Here is a 12,787-nt window from a genome sequence, read left to right as displayed (position 1 = left end):
GAAGCTAAAGAGCTCAAAAAATCCCCACACACACTCTGGGGGGCACGATGATTCATTGGTATGAGTTTAAAGAAAATTTAAATTTTGGTCTTTTTTTCAGAGGAGGTAAGGGGGGACCCTTATCCACTTTGACTTTTTTTTGGATGGGCCATATCTTTGCCTAGGGAACACACAAAAAGCCCCAAATTCACACACAACATCCCCATGGCACCAGGATTCTTTGGTGCAAGTTTGGAGTCATTTTGACAATTTTGACTGAAATCCAATTTCTTTAAAAGCCTATATCTTGGACAAGGAAGAAGCTAAAGACCTCAAAAAATCCCCGCACACACTTTTGGGGGGCACGATGATTCATTGGTATGAGTTTAAAGAAAATTTAAATTTTGGTCTTTTTTTCAGAGGAGGTAAGGGGGGACCCTTATCCACTTTGACTTTTTTTTGGATGGGCCATATCTTGGCCTAGCAAACACACAACAAGCCCCAAATTCTCACACAACATCCCCACGGCACCAGGATTCTTTGGTGCAAGTTTGGAGTCATTTTGACAATTTTGACCGAAATCCAATTCCTTTAAAAGCCATATCTTGGACAAGGAAGAAGCTAAAGAGCTCAAAAAATCCACACACACACTCTGGGGGGCACGATGATTCATTGGTATGAGTTTAAAGAAAATTTAAATTTTGGTCATTTTTTTCAGAGGAGGTAAGGGGGGACCCTTATCCACTTTGACTTTTTTTTGGATGGGCCATATCTTGGCCTAGCAAACACACAACAAGCCCCAAATTCTCACACAACATCCCCATGGCACCAGGATTCTTTGGTGCAAGTTTGGAGTCATTTTGACAATTTTGTCCAAATTCCAATTCCTTTAAAAGCCCATATCTTGGACAAGGAGGAAGCTAAAGAGCTAAAAAAATACAGACCAGACTTATGGGGGCACGATGATTCATTGGTATGAGTTTAAAGAAAATTTAAATTTTGGTCATTTTCTTCAGAGGAGGTAAGGGGGGACCCTTATCCACTTTGACTTTTTTTGGGATGGGCCATATCTTGGCCGAGGGAACACACAAAAAGCCCCAAATTCAAACACAACATCCCCATGGCACCAGGATTCTTTGGTGCAAGTTTGGAGTCATTTTGACAATTTTGTCCAGATTCCAATTCCTTAAAAAGCCCATATCTTGGACAAGGAAGAAGCTAAAGAGCTCAAAAAATTCACACACACACACACTCTGGGGGGGCACGATGATTCATTGGTATGAGTTTAAAGAAAATTTAAATGTTGGTCATTTTTTTCAGAGGAGGTAAGGGGGGACCCTTATCCACTTTGACTTTTTTTTGGATGGGCCATATCTTGGCCTAGGGAACACACAAAAAGCCCCAAATTCACACACAACATCCCCATGGCACCAGGATTCTTTGGTGCAAGTTTGGAGTCATTTTGACAATTTTGACTGAAATCCAATTCCTTTAAAAGCCCATATCTTGGACAAGGAAGAAGCTAAAGAGCTCAAAAAATTCCACACACACACTCTGGGGGGCACGATGATTCATTGGTATGAGTTTAAAGAAAATTTAAATTTTGGTCATTTTTTTCAGAGGAGGTAAGGGGGGACCCTTATCCACTTTGACATTTTTTTGGATGGGCCATATCTTGGCCTAGGGAACACACAAAAAGCCCCAAATTCACACACAACATCCCCATGGCACCAGGATTCTTTGGTGCAAGTTTGGAGTCATTTTGACAATTTTGACTGAAATCCAATTTCTTTAAAAGCCCATATCTTGTACAAGGAAGAAGCTAAAGAGCTCAAAAAATCCACACACACACTCTGGGGGACAGGATGATTCATTGGTATGAGTTAAAAGAAAATTTAAATTTTGGTCATTTTTTTCAGAGGAGGTAAGGGGGGACCCTTATCCACTTTGACTTTTTTTTGGATGGGCCATATCTTGGCCTAGGAAACACACAAAAAGCCCCAAATTCACACACAACATCCCCATGGCACCAGGATTCTTTGTTACAAGTTTGGAGTCATTTTGACAATTTCGACTGAAATCCAATTTCATTAAAAGCCCATATCTTGGACAAGGTAGAAGCTAAAGAGCTCAAAAAATCCACACACACACTCTCTGGGGGGCACGATGATTCATTGGTATGAGTTTAAAGAAAATTTAAATTTTGGTCATTTTTTTCAGAGGAGGTAAGGGGGGACCCTTATCCACTTTGACTTTTTTTTGGATGGGCCATATCTTGGCCTAGGGAACACACAAAAAGCCCCAAATTCACACACAACATCCCCATGGCACCAGGATTCTTTGGTGCACGTTTGGAGTCATTTTGACAATTTTGAGCGAAATCCAATTCCTCAAAAAGCCCATATCTTGGACAAGGAAAGAAGCTAAAGAGCTCAAAAAATCCAGACACACACTCTTGGGGGCACGATGATTCATTGGTATGAGTTTAAAGAAAATTTAAATTTTGGTCATTTTTTTCAGAGGAGGTAAGGGGGGACCCTTATCCATTTTGACTTTTTTTGGATGGGCCATATCTTGGCCTAGGAAACACACAAAAAGCCCCAAATTCACACACAACATCCCCATGGCACCAGGGTTCTTTGGTACAAGTTTGGAGTCATTTTGACAATTTTGACTGAAATCCAATTCCTTTAAAAGCCCATATCTTGGACAAGGAAGAAGCTAAAGAGCTCAAAAAATCCACACACACACTCTTGGGGGCACGATGATTCATTGGTATGAGTTTAAAGAAAATTTAAATTTTGGTCATTTTTTTCAGAGGAGGTAAGGGGGGACCCTTATCCACTTTGACTTTTTTTCGGATGGGCCATATCTTGGCCTAGGGAACACACAAAAAGCCCCAAATTCACACACAACATCCCCATGGCACCAGGATTCTTTGGTGCAAGTTTGGAGTCATTTTGACAATTTTGTCCAAATTCCAAGTCCTTACAAAGCCCATATCTTGCACAAGGAAGAAGCTAAAGAGCTCAAAAAATTCACACACACACACTCTGGGGGGGCACGATGATTCATTGGTATGAGTTTAAAGAAATTTTAAATTTTGGTCATTTTTTTAAGAGGACTTATGGGGGGACCCTTATCCACTTTGACTTTTTTTTGGATGGGCCATATCTTGGCCTAGGGAACACACAAAAAGCCCCAAATTCACACACAACATCCCCATGGCACCAGGATTCTTTGGTGCACGTTTGGAGTCATTTTGACAATTTTGACTGAAATCCAATTCCTTAAAAAGCCCATATCTTGAACAAGGAAGAAGCTAAAGAGCTCAAAAAATCCACACTCACACTCTGGGGGGCACGATGATTCATTGGTATGAGTTTAAAGAAAATTTAAATTTTGGTCATTTTTTTCAGAGGAGGTAAGGGGGGACCCTTATCCACTTTGACTTTTTGTGGATGGGCCATATCTTGGCCTGGGACACACACAACAAGCCCCAAATTCACACACAACATCCCAATGGCACCAGGATTCTTTGGTGCAAGTTTGGAGTCATTTTGACAATTTTGACCGAAATCCAATTCCTTAAAAAGCCTATATCTTGGACAAGGAAGAAGCTAAAGAGCTCAAAAAATCCACACACACACTCTGGGGGGCACGACGATTCATTGGTATGAGTTTAAAGAAAATTTAAATTTTGGTCATTTGTTTCAGAGGAGGTAAGGGGGGACCCTTATCCACTTTGACTTTTTTTTGGATGGGCCATATCTTGGCCTAGGGAACACACAAAAAGCCCCAAATTCACATACAACATCCCCATGGCACCAGGATTCTTTGGTGCAAGTTTGGAGTCATTTTGACATTTTTGACTGAAATCCAATTTCTTTAAAAGCCCATATCTTGTACAAGGAAGAAGCTAAAGAGCTCAAAAAATCCCCACACACACTCTGGGGGGCACGATGATTCATTGGTATGAGTTTCAAGAAAATTTTAAATTTGGTCATTTTTGTCAGAGGAGGTAAGGGGGGACCCTTATCCACTTTGACTTTTTTTTGGATGGGCCATATCTTGGCATAGGAAACACATACAAAGCCCCAAATTCACACACAACATCCCCATGGCACCAGGATTCTTTGGTGCAAGTTTGGAGTCATTTTGACATTTTTGTCCAAATTCAATTCCTTTAAAAGCCCAAATCTTGGACAAGGAAGAAGCTAAAGAGCTCAAAAAATCCACACACACACTCTGGGGGGCACGATGATTCATTGGTATGAGTTTAAAGAAAATTTAAATTTTTTGTAATTTTTTTCAGAGGAGGTAAGGGGGGACCCTTATCCACTTTGACTTTTTTTTGGATGGGCCATATCTTGGCCTAGGGAACACACAAAAAGCCCCAAATTCACACACAACATCCCCATGGCACCAGGATTCTTTGGTGCAAGTTTGGAGTCATTTTGACATTTTTGTCCAAATTCCAATTCCTTTAAAAGCCCAAATCTTGGACAAGGAAGAAGCTAAAGAGCTCAAAAAATCCACACACACACTCTGGGGGGCACGATGATTCATTGGTATGAGTTTAAAGAAAATTAAATTTTTTGTAATTTTTTTCAGAGGAGGTAAGGGGGGACCCTTATCCACTTTGACTTTTATTTGGATGGGCCATATCTTGGCCTAGGGAACACACAAAAAGCCCCAAATTCACACACAACATCCCCATGGCACCAGGATTCTTTGGTGCAAGTTTGGAGTCATTTTGACAATTTTGACCGAAATCCAATACCTTTAAAAGCCCATATGTTTGACAAGGAAGAAGCTAAAGAGCTCAAAAAATACACACACACACTCTGGGGGGCACGATGATTCATTGGTATGAGTTTCAAGAAAATTTAAAAATTTGGTCATTTTTTCAGAGGAGGTAAGGGTTATCCACTTTGACTTTTTTTTGGATGGGCCATATCTTGGCCTAGGGAACACACAAAAAGCCCCAAATTCACACACAACATCCCCATGGCACCAGGATTCTTTAGTGCAAGTTTGGAGTCATTTTGACATTTTTGACCAAATTCCAATTTCTTTAAAAGCCCATATCTTGGACAAGGAAAGAAGCTAAAGAGCTCAAAAAAACCACACACACACTCTGGGGGGCACGATGATTCATTGGTATGAGTTTCAAGAAAATTTTAAATTTGGTCATTTTTGTCAGAGGAGGTAAGGGGGGACCCTTATCCACTTTGACTTTTTTTGGATGGGCCATATCTTGGCCTAGGGAACACACAAAAAGCCCCAAATTCACACACAACATCCCCATGGCACCAGGATTCTTTAGTGCAAGTTTGGAGTCATTTTGACAATTTTGACTGAAATCCAATTCCTTTGAAAAACCAAATCTTGGACAAGGAAGAAGCTAAAGAGCTCAAAAAATCCCCACACACACTCTGGGGGGCACGATGATTCATTGGTATGAGTTTCAAGAAAATTTTAAATTTGGTCATTTTTGTCAGAGGAGGTAAGGGGGGACCCTTATCCACTTTGACTTTTTTTTGGATGGGCCATATCTTGGCCTAGGGAACACACAAAAAGCCCCAAATTCACACACAACATCCCCATGGCACCAGGATTCTTTGGTGCAAGTTTGGAGTCATTTTGACATTTTTGTCCAAATTCCAATTCCTGTAAAAGCCCAAATCTTGGACAAGGAAGAAGCTAAAGAGCTCAAAAAATCCACACACACACTCTGGGGGGCACGATGATTCATTGGTATGAGTTTAAAGAAAATTCAATTTTTTGTAATTTTTTTCAGAGGAGGTAAGGGGGGACCCTTATCCACTTTGACTTTTATTTGGATGGGCCATATCTTGGCCTAGGGAACACACAAAAAGCCCCAAATTCACACACAACATCCCCATGGCACCAGGATTCTTTGGTGCAAGTTTGGAGTCATTTTGACAATTTTGACCGAAATCCAATACCTTTAAAAGCCTATATGTTTGACAAGGAAGAAGCTAAAGAGCTCAAAAAATACACACACACACTCTGGGGGGCACAATGATTCATTGGTATGAGTTTCAAGAAAATTTAAAAATTTGGTCATTTTTTCAGAGGAGGTAAGGGTTATCCACTTTGACTTTTTTTTGGATGGGCCATATCTTGGCCTAGGGAACACACAAAAAGCCCCAAATTCACACACAACATCCCCATGGCACCAGGATTCTTTGGTGCAAGTTTGGAGTCATTTTGACAATTTTGACCGAAATCCAATAACTTTAAAAGCCCATATGTTTGACAAGGAAGAAGCTAAAGAGCTCAAAAAATACACACACACACACTCTGGGGGGCACGATGATTCATTGGTATGAGTTTCAAGAAAATTAAAATGTTGGTCATTTTTGTCAGAGGAGGTAAGGGGGGACCCTTATCCACTTTGACTTTTTTTTGGATGGGCCATATCTTGGCATAGGAATCACATAAAAAGCCCCAAATTCACACACAACATCCCCATGGCACCAGGATTCTTTGGTGCAAGTTTGGAGTCATTTTCACATTTTTGTCCAACTTCCAATTCCTTTAAAAGCCCAAATCTTGGACAAGGAAGAAGCTAAAGAGCTCAAAAAATCCCCACACACACTCTGGGGGGCACGATGATTCATTGGTATGAGTTTCAAGAAAATTTAAATTTTGGTAATTTTTATCAGAGGAGGTTAGGGGGGACCCTTATCCACGTTGACTTTTTTTTGAATGGGCCATATCTTGGCCTAGGGAACACACAAAAAGCCCCAAATTCACACACAAAATCCCCATGGCACCAGGATTCTTTGGTACAAGTTTGGAGTCATTTTGACATTTTTGTCCAAATTCCAATTCCTTTAGAAGCCCAAATCTTGGACAAGGAAGAAGCTAAAGAGCTCAAAAAATCCACACACACACTCTGGGGGGCACGATGATTCATTGGTATGAGTTTCAAGAAAATTTAAAATTTCGTCATTTTTTCAGAGGAGGTAAGGGGGGACCCTTATCCACTTTGACTTTTTTTTGGATGGGCCATATCTTGGCCTAGGGAACACACAAAAAGCCCCAAATTCACACACAACATCCCCATGGCACCAGGATTCTTTGGTGCAAGTTTGGAGTCATTTTGACAATTTTGACCGAAATCCAATACCTTTAAAAGCCCATATGTTTGACAAGGAAGAAGCTAAAGAGCTCAAAAAATACACACACACACTCTGGGGGGCACGATGATTCATTGGTATGAGTTTCAAGAAAATTAAAATTTTGGTCATTTTTGTCAGAGGAGGTAAGGGGGGACCCTTATCCACTTTGACTTTTTTTTGGATGGGCCATATCTTGGCCTAGGGAACACACAAAAAGCCCCAAATTCACACACAACATCCCCATGGCACCAGGATTCTTTGGTGCAAGTTTGGAGTCATTTTGACATTTTTGTCCAACTTCCAATTCCTTTAAAAGCCCAAATCTTGGACAAGGAAGAAGCTAAAGAGCTCAAAAAATCCCCACACACACTCTGGGGGGCACGATGATTCATTGGTATGAGTTTCAAGAAAATTTAAATTTTGGTCATTTTTTTCAGAGGAGGTTAGGGGGGACCCTTATCCACTTTGACTTTTTTTTGAATGGGCCATATCTTGGCCTAGGGAACACACAAAAAGCCCCAAATTCACACACAACATCCCCATGGCACCAGGATTCTTTGGTGCACGTTTGGAGTCATTTTGACAATTTTGAGCGAAATCCAATTCCTTAAAAAGCCCATATCTTGGACAAGGAAGAAGCTAAAGAGCTCAAAAAATCCAGACACACACTCTTGGGGGCACGATGATTCATTGGTATGAGTTTAAAGAAAATTTAAATTTTGGTCATTTTTTTCAGAGGAGGTAAGGGGGGACCCTTATCCATTTTGACTTTTTTTGGATGGGCCATATCTTGGCCTAGGAAACACACAAAAAGCCCCAAATTCACACACAACATCCCCATGGCACCAGGGTTCTTTGGTACAAGTTTGGAGTCATTTTGACAATTTTGACTGAAATCCAATTCCTTTAAAAGCCCATATCTTGGACAAGGAAGAAGCTAAAGAGCTCAAAAAATCCACACACACACTCTTGGGGGCACGATGATTCATTGGTATGAGTTTAAAGAAAATTTAAATTTTGGTCATTTTTTTCAGAGGAGGTAAGGGGGGACCCTTATCCACTTTGACTTTTTTTCGGATGGGCCATATCTTGGCCTAGGGAACACACAAAAAGCCCCAAATTCACACACAACATCCCCATGGCACCAGGATTCTTTGGTGCAAGTTTGGAGTCATTTTGACAATTTTGTCCAAATTCCAAGTCCTTACAAAGCCCATATCTTGCACAAGGAAGAAGCTAAAGAGCTCAAAAAATTCACACACACACACTCTGGGGGGGCACGATGATTCATTGGTATGAGTTTAAAGAAATTTTAAATTTTGGTCATTTTTTTAAGAGGACTTAAGGGGGGACCCTTATCCACTTTGACTTTTTTTTGGATGGGCCATATCTTGGCCTAGGGAACACACAAAAAGCCCCAAATTCACACACAACATCCCCATGGCACCAGGATTCTTTGGTGCACGTTTGGAGTCATTTTGACAATTTTGACTGAAATCCAATTCCTTAAAAAGCCCATATCTTGAACAAGGAAGAAGCTAAAGAGCTCAAAAAATCCACACTCACACTCTGGGGGGCACGATGATTCATTGGTATGAGTTTAAAGAAAATTTAAATTTTGGTCATTTTTTTCAGAGGAGGTAAGGGGGGACCCTTATCCACTTTGACTTTTTTTTGGATGGGCCATATCTTGGCCTAGGGAACACACAAAAAGCCCCAAATTCACACACAACATCCCCATGGCACCAGGATTCTTTGGTGCAAGTTTGGAGTCATTTTGACATTTTTGTCCAACTTCCAATTCCTTTAAAAGCCCAAATCTTGGACAAGGAAGAAGCTAAAGAGCTCAAAAAATCCCCACACACACTCTGGGGGGCACGATGATTCATTGGTATGAGTTTCAAGAAAATTTAAATTTTGGTCATTTTTTTCAGAGGAGGTTAGGGGGGACCCTTATCCACTTTGACTTTTTTTTGAATGGGCCATATCTTGGCCTAGGGAACACACAAAAAGCCCCAAATTCACACACAACATCCCCATGGCACCAGGATTCTTTGGTGCACGTTTGGAGTCATTTTGACAATTTTGAGCGAAATCCAATTCCTTAAAAAGCCCATATCTTGGACAAGGAAGAAGCTAAAGAGCTCAAAAAATCCAGACACACACTCTTGGGGGCACGATGATTCATTGGTATGAGTTTAAAGAAAATTTAAATTTTGGTCATTTTTTTCAGAGGAGGTAAGGGGGGACCCTTATCCATTTTGACTTTTTTTGGATGGGCCATATCTTGGCCTAGGAAACACACAAAAAGCCCCAAATTCACACACAACATCCCCATGGCACCAGGGTTCTTTGGTACAAGTTTGGAGTCATTTTGACAATTTTGACTGAAATCCAATTCCTTTAAAAGCCCATATCTTGGACAAGGAAGAAGCTAAAGAGCTCAAAAAATCCACACACACACTCTTGGGGGCACGATGATTCATTGGTATGAGTTTAAAGAAAATTTAAATTTTGGTCATTTTTTTCAGAGGAGGTAAGGGGGGACCCTTATCCACTTTGACTTTTTTTCGGATGGGCCATATCTTGGCCTAGGGAACACACAAAAAGCCCCAAATTCACACACAACATCCCCATGGCACCAGGATTCTTTGGTGCAAGTTTGGAGTCATTTTGACAATTTTGTCCAAATTCCAAGTCCTTACAAAGCCCATATCTTGCACAAGGAAGAAGCTAAAGAGCTCAAAAAATTCACACACACACACTCTGGGGGGGCACGATGATTCATTGGTATGAGTTTAAAGAAATTTTAAATTTTGGTCATTTTTTTAAGAGGACTTAAGGGGGGACCCTTATCCACTTTGACTTTTTTTTGGATGGGCCATATCTTGGCCTAGGGAACACACAAAAAGCCCCAAATTCACACACAACATCCCCATGGCACCAGGGTTCTTTGGTGCACGTTTGGAGTCATTTTGACAATTTTGACTGAAATCCAATTCCTTAAAAAGCCCATATATTGAACAAGGAAGAAGCTAAAGAGCTCAAAAAATCCACACTCACACTCTGGGGGGCACGATGATTCATTGGTATGAGTTTAAAGAAAATTTAAATTTTGGTCATTTTTTTCAGAGGAGGTAAGGGGGGACCCTTATCCACTTTGACTTTTTTTTGGATGGGCCATATCTTGGCCTAGGGAACACACAAAAAGCCCCAAATTCACACACAACATCCCCATGGCACCAGGATTCTTTGGTGCAAGTTTGGATTAATTTTGACATTTTTGTCCAAATTCCAATTCCTTTAAAAGCCCAAATCTTGGACAAGGAAGAAGCTAAAGAGCTCAAAAAATCCACACACACACTCTGGGGGGCACGATGATTCATTGGTATGAGTTTAAAGAAAATTAAATTTTTTGTAATTTTTTTCAGAGGAGGTAAGGGGGGACCCTTATCCACTTTGACTTTTATTTGGATGGGCCATATCTTGGCCTAGGGAACACACAAAAAGCCCCAAATTCACACACAACATCCCCATGGCACCAGGATTCTTTGGTACAAGTTTGGAGTCATTTTGACAATTTTGACTGAAATCCAATTCCTTTAAAAGCCCATATCTTGGACAAGGAAGAAGCTAAAGAGCTCAAAAAATCCACACACACACTCTTGGGGGCACGATGATTCATTGGTATGAGTTTAAAGAAAATTTAAATTTTGGTCATTTTTTTCAGAGGAGGTAAGGGGGGACCCTTATCCACTTTGACTTTTTTTTGGATGGGCCATATCTTGGCCTAGGGAACACACAAAAAGCCCCAAATTCACACACAACATCCCCATGGCACCAGGATTCTTTGGTGCAAGTTTGGAGTCATTTTGACAATTTTGTCCAAATTCCAAGTCCTTACAAAGCCCATATCTTGCACAAGGAAGAAGCTAAAGAGCTCAAAAAATTCACACACACACACTCTGGGGGGGCACGATGATTCATTGGTATGAGTTTAAAGAAATTTTAAATTTTGGTCATTTTTTTAAGAGGACTTAAGGGGGGACCCTTATCCACTTTGACTTTTTTTTGGATGGGCCATATCTTGGCCTAGGGAACACACAAAAAGCCCCAAATTCACACACAACATCCCCATGGCACCAGGATTCTTTGGTGCACGTTTGGAGTCATTTTGACAATTTTGACTGAAATCCAATTCCTTAAAAAGCCCATATCTTGAACAAGGAAGAAGCTAAAGAGCTCAAAAAATCCACACTCACACTCTGGGGGGCACGATGATTCATTGGTATGAGTTTAAAGAAAATTTAAATTTTGGTCATTTTTTTCAGAGGAGGTAAGGGGGGACCCTTATCCACTTTGACTTTTTGTGGATGGGCCTTATCTTGGCCTGGGACACACACAACAAGCCCCAAATTCACACACAACATCCCCATGGCACCAGGATTCTTTGGTGCAAGTTTGGAGTCATTTTGACAATTTTGACCGAAATCCAATTCCTTAAAAAGCCTATATCTTGGACAAGGAAGAAGCTAAAGAGCTCAAAAAATCCACACACACACTCTGGGGGGCACGACGATTCATTGGTATGAGTTTAAAGAAAATTTAAATTTTGGTCATTCGTTTCAGAGGAGGTAAGGGGGACCCTTATCCACTTTGACTTTTTTTTGGATGGGCCATATCTTGGCCTAGGGAACACACAAAAAGCCCCAAATTCACATACAACATCCCCATGGCACCAGGATTCTTTGGTGCAAGTTTGGAGTCATTTTGACAATTTTGACTGAAATCCAATTTCTTTAAAAGCCCATATCTTGTACAAGGAAAAAGCTAAAGAGCTCAAAAAATCACCACACACACTCTGGGGGGCACGATGATTCATTGGTATGAGTTTCAAGAAAATTTTAAATTAGGTCATTTTTGTCAGAGGAGGTAAGGGGGGACCCTTATCCACTTTGACTTTTTTTTGGATGGGCCATATCTTGGCATAGGAAACACATACAAAGCCCCAAATTCACACACAACATCCCCATGGCACCAGGATTCTTTGGTGCAAGTTTGGAGTCATTTTGACATTTTTGTCCAAATTCCAATTCCTTTAAAAGCCCAAATCTTGGACAAGGAAGAAGCTAAAGAGCTCAAAAAATCCACACACACACTCTGGGGGGCACGATGATTCATTGGTATGAGTTTAAAGAAAATTTAAATTTTTTGTAATTTTTTTCAGAGGAGGTAAGGGGGGACCCTTATCCACTTTGACTTTTTTTTGGATGGGCCATATCTTGGCCTAGGGAACACACAAAAAGCCCCAAATTCACACACAACATCCCCATGGCACCAGGATTCTTTGGTGCAAGTTTGGAGTCATTTTGACATTTTTGTCCAAATTCCAATTCCTTTAAAAGCCCAAATCTTGGACAAGGAAGAAGCTAAAGAGCTCAAAAAATCCACACACACACTCTGGGGGGCACGATGATTCATTGGTATGAGTTTAAAGAAAATTAAATTTTTTGTAATTTTTTTCAGAGGAGGTAAGGGGGGACCCTTATCCACTTTGACTTTTTTTTGGATGGGCCATATCTTGGCCTAGGGAACACACAAAAAGCCCCAAATTCACACACAACATCCCCATGGCACCAGGATTCTTTGGTGCA

Source organism: Genypterus blacodes, unplaced genomic scaffold (assembly GCF_046128005.1).
Source record: "Genypterus blacodes isolate CSIRO-AG114 ecotype Tasmania unplaced genomic scaffold, CSIRO-AGI_Gbla_v1 ptg000021l_1, whole genome shotgun sequence".
NCBI classification, from domain to species: domain Eukaryota; kingdom Metazoa; phylum Chordata; class Actinopteri; order Ophidiiformes; family Ophidiidae; genus Genypterus; species Genypterus blacodes.
Note: the sequence above shows the minus strand (reverse complement) of the source record.